A 4,864-nucleotide genomic window follows, 5' to 3' on the forward strand; every position below is an offset into this window, starting at 1 on the left:
AAATGTTTCAGAAATCCATGAGTTTTGATAAGACAAGTCTGTTGATACAGTTTCTATTTCTCACAGCAAGACGTCTAAGGAAATATAATTAAGTTCAAGGTGAAAGCATGTCTTTTCGGATTTTCACAGGGTCCAAAGAGTGTGTGTATGTGTGTGTGTGTGTGTGTGTGTGTGTGTGTGTAGACCCTAGTGTTCCATAACTGTGTATCCCACTTATTTGGCTTTTCTCAATAATTTATTCAACAAGCACATCTTACCACTACTTTCTGCAAAGTACTGTGTTGACACCATGCATATAAAGGGTCACATGAGGAATCTAACCCTAGCCAAAACTACATGCAGGTCCTGGACAAAGTCAGCCCATGAGGGATCTCTACTCCTAGTTCTTCCTAGCATCAGGGAGAAAACTCTTAGTGATAACAATAGTATTCAGTACATTGCATTTGCCGTTTGCCAAGTACTTTAACCTAATATCAACTCAATAATCAATGACAATAATAATTTAGCATCAATTCTTCCATGATAACTTCTTTAGAACTTCATCAGCTTCAGTAGAGTTAGTAATCTTTCACTTGTTGTGCTTACCTCTAGTAAAGTGGCTGTCATATGGGTGAATATTATCATTTTCCTTGTTTCACAGAGGAGGAAAGTAGGAGACAGAAATGGTTCATAAGCTGTGTAAGTTCACACAGCTAGGAAGTGGCACCATTGGAATTTAAGCCCAGGGAATCTCTCTAAGTGAGTGCTGCTAAATGCCACATTATAGTTTTATCCTGGGGGAATTAGAACAAAGAAAAATTTTTTAAAAGGTCACATGCAGCTTTGAAGGAGATTTGGAGTCTATAAAGAGAGAAGGCTTTGGTCTTGAAGATGTTGAGATCTATGGGCCAATTAGATGCACCGTGGTTGAGCCTCAGGTCTTTTTAGTACCAGCCAATCAACCTGATTCCTCATTTCCAAGCCATTGCCTGGCACCCAGAGCTCCAGGCATCTGAGATCCTGAAAATGGATCTGTCCCTCTGCTGAGATTTGTTCCAGCCCAGAAATAGCTCTTCCCCTTGTGGGCGGAATGTAAAGAACTCTTAACAAACCGTGGATAGTTGCCCTGAGGGGGGAACACCATCTAGTAGAGAAAACCAAGAGAAATGTGAATGGAAATTAAAGCATAATGAGGACTTAAATGCCAGTGCAATTAAGAGTCAGTGAATGCCACCGTGGACAAAAAGCAATGCCTTGTTCCACTGTTCAGAGAAGGAGAAATCCCCTTGCGGTTATGCTGTCTCAGTCTGGAAAATCTGGTGAGCGTGGAAAGGGGATATTCTTGGAGAAAGAAACAGAGTAAAATTGTGGCATGAGAAATGTGCAGTGCATTCTCAAATGAGGATCCTGAAATGTCACTGTTGGAAAAGCCAGTTGGATTGCAGTGTGGGGGAAGACTTAGGAACAGCTCAAGACCAGGTGCAGATTTGGAAATGAAATGATAGAGCTCTCTATGATTCCTAACTTGTAGAGCTAATTAAAACAAGTTCTCAACTATCCAGGCTTTTAAATAGAAGCCTATAATGGATGCAGCATTCAGGACAGGGAACACATGGTAGCCCGATCCTATCATGGATCCAAGTTAAGGGATTCCTGCTTATTTGTCCTCCTGGTGTCAAAACTTCTTATAGATGCTTATAACTGAGTCACTTTTAGAAAGATTTCCACCACCATCAGTTACCTGAAGATGAATTTAGGCCCCCATAGTCTGGAGAAGGCCTAGGAAAGCAGTGATATATATTTTGTATATTTTTCTTTAATCAAAAAAGAAAAATAGCTAGCACCTTTAAATGTTTGCTTCCATTAAAACAAATAAACCACACATTTCTAAAAGGATATTTTCTGCATCAAAACAAGAGAAAACACACACAAAATTTTTTGAATTGCTCTGAATTCCACCACCAAAAAGATCTCCATTATAAACATATGTGGTCTTTCTTTTCTTGAACTGATTGATTTGTCTCTTTATTTATAATTTGTAGCAAGTGTGTGAAGTTGCCATGTCACTATTTTTCTTTTCCTTATACTTGAAGGACCCTGTCTAGACTTTTTATTTGTCTGATACTGTGCAGCAGTGACTTAACTAACTTCTCATTATTCTCATTCATTCATATTCTCTCTCTCACTCTCTCATTTTCCCTCTGTGGTACAGTGTGAGAATCTGAGGGTGTGTTCATTTCTGCATGCAGTAGACTTTCCCTAAGACTAAGATTAGAGGATGCCTGGGTTCTTTCTTCTGAGATTTGGTTCACTGTCCTAGACCAGGGTTTTGTAAGTCTGGTTGGGGCTGCACCCCCTTTCCTTTAAGTAAGGGTGGAAGGAAAGAGTACCAATATACTTTGGACCAATTTCCAAGTTCAGAAAGCAGCTGGGGGAATTTTATTTCTGAGAGCATCAACTTCCTTTTTTTTTATTTTCCTCATTTCACCTGTAATTTAAATCAGTTCAGTCACGCAGTCATGTCTGACTCTTTGCAACCCCATGAAGCGCAGCATGCCAGGACTCCCTGTCCATCACCAACTCCCAGAGTTCACCCAAACCCATGTCCATCAAGTCAATGATGCCATCCAACCATCTCATCCTCTTTCCTCCCCTTCTCCTCCTGCCTTCAATCTTTCCCAGCATCAAGGTCTTTTCCAATGAGTCAGCTCTTTGCACCAGGTGGCTAAAGTATTGGAGTTTCACTTTCAACATCAGTCCTTCCAATGAACACCCAGGACTGATCTCCTTTAGGATGGACAGGCTGGATCTCCTTGCAGTTCAAGGGACCCTCAAGAGTCTTCTCCAACACCACAGTTCAAAAGCATCAATTCTTCGCTGCTCAGCTTTCTTTATAGTCCAATTCTCACACCCATACATGACTACTGGAAAAACCATAGCCTTGACTAGACAGACCTTTGTTGGCAAAGTAATGTCTCTGCTTTTTAATATGCTATCTAGGTTGGTCATAACTTTCCTCCCAAGGAGTAAGCATCTTTTACTTCCATGGCTGCAATCACCATCTGCAGTGATTTTGGAGCCCAGAAAAATAAAGTCAGCCACTGTTTCCCCATCTATTTGCCATGAAGTGATGGGACCGGATGCCATGATCTTAGTTTTCTGAATGTTGAGCTTTAAGCCAACTTTTTCACTCTCCTCTTTCACTTTCATCAAGAGGCGCTTTTTAGTCTATCTTGTAGCAATTTCTACCATGGTTCTATTCAAGCAAAGGTAGCTAATTATAGTTTGCTTTTCTGAATCTGGGAACACAGTGAGAATATCAGGATTTAGTGAATGCACTCAGAGAAGGCAATAGCACCCCACTCCAGTACTTTTGCCTAGAAAATCCCATGGGCGGAGGAGCCTAGTGGGCCACAGTCCATGGGGTCACTAACAGTCGGAGAAGACTCAGCTACTTCACTTTCACTTTTCACTTTCACTCATTGAAGAAGGAAATGGCAACCCACTCCAGTGTTCTTGCCTGAAGAATCCCAGAGATGGGGGAGCCTGGTGGGCTGCCGTCTATGGGGTCGCACAGAGTCAGACACGACTGAAGCGACTTAACAGCAGCAGCAGCAGCAGTGAATGCACCATACTGACTTCTGAATTTGAAAGCACTATGAATCTTATATGTGCTGGCTTTCTTCTCTAAAACCTTCCACTTCCCTCCAGAACCTACGTTTCATTCCTTGATTGTGTTATTGAAGCTAACATTGTCGCATTAAGCTCCTTTTTTCTTTTGTTTTATTGTTAATATATTTTTTATTTGTTTAACATATATACAGAGAGAGAGTCAGGAGATAGATATATATATATATATATATATATATATATATATATTTATAAAATGTGCTCTGCTTGTTAGGAATCAGGGAAGAGAATTTTATGTAACTTAGGAGTCCACAGTCTGGTAATAACAAATATTCTGGTGACTATCAAGAACCTTCATTCCAATAACAGTCCTCACAGATTTTTATTCTCTTATGTGCCCTTTTCATTAACATCAAAAAGAGAAATAGTTCCCCACTAAAACCACATTAGAACTGGGAAAATTACAATCTAAGGCCCCAATTATATTCTTAAATCTTCTGACATTTTAAAAGTTAGGGATGTTTCTTTCTTTTTCAAGACTATCTAAGAAATTGACTTACAAAATACTAATTGCTCTTAAGATCCTTGAAATAAATTATATTTTGCTTGGGCACACTTTAGAACATATTGCCCTAACAAAGACCATAATAGAGTCTTAAGACATAATAAATAGCCTTTCATTCTGTTACCTACTCTGACCAACACATTTAATATCATGTATTTTTAAAATAACCATAATTAAGGGCATAATATAAATATCAAGTTATCTGAGAAAAAATTTTAACCATTTTATGTTACAGAGGAACTAGAAAGGAATATATATTGTAAGTGGAAGATTTAGAGCATGAGTAACAAGTAATTCACAGAGGCTAACACAAGTCAATGATGACTGCTAGGTACTGAACTAAGGAGAGCTATTAAAGCATCTAAATAGTAAAACTTAGAAACAACCTAAATATCCAACTTGATGAAAGTGAAAGAGGAGAGTGAAAAAGTTGGTTTAAAACTCAATGTTCAGAAAACTAAGATCATGGATCTGGTCCCATCACTTAATGGCAAATAGATGGGGAAGCAATGGAAACAGTGACAGACTTTATTTTGGGGGGCTCCAAAATCACTGCAGATGGTGACAGCAGCCATGAAATTGAGAGACACTTGCTCCTTGGAAAAAAAGTTATGACCAACCTAGACAGCATATTAAAAAGCAGAGACATTACTTTGCCCACAAAGGTCTGTCTAGTCAAAGCTATGGTTT

The sequence above is a fragment of the Bos indicus x Bos taurus genome, chromosome 1 (assembly GCF_003369695.1).
Source record: "Bos indicus x Bos taurus breed Angus x Brahman F1 hybrid chromosome 1, Bos_hybrid_MaternalHap_v2.0, whole genome shotgun sequence".
Classification (NCBI taxonomy): domain Eukaryota; kingdom Metazoa; phylum Chordata; class Mammalia; order Artiodactyla; family Bovidae; genus Bos; species Bos indicus x Bos taurus.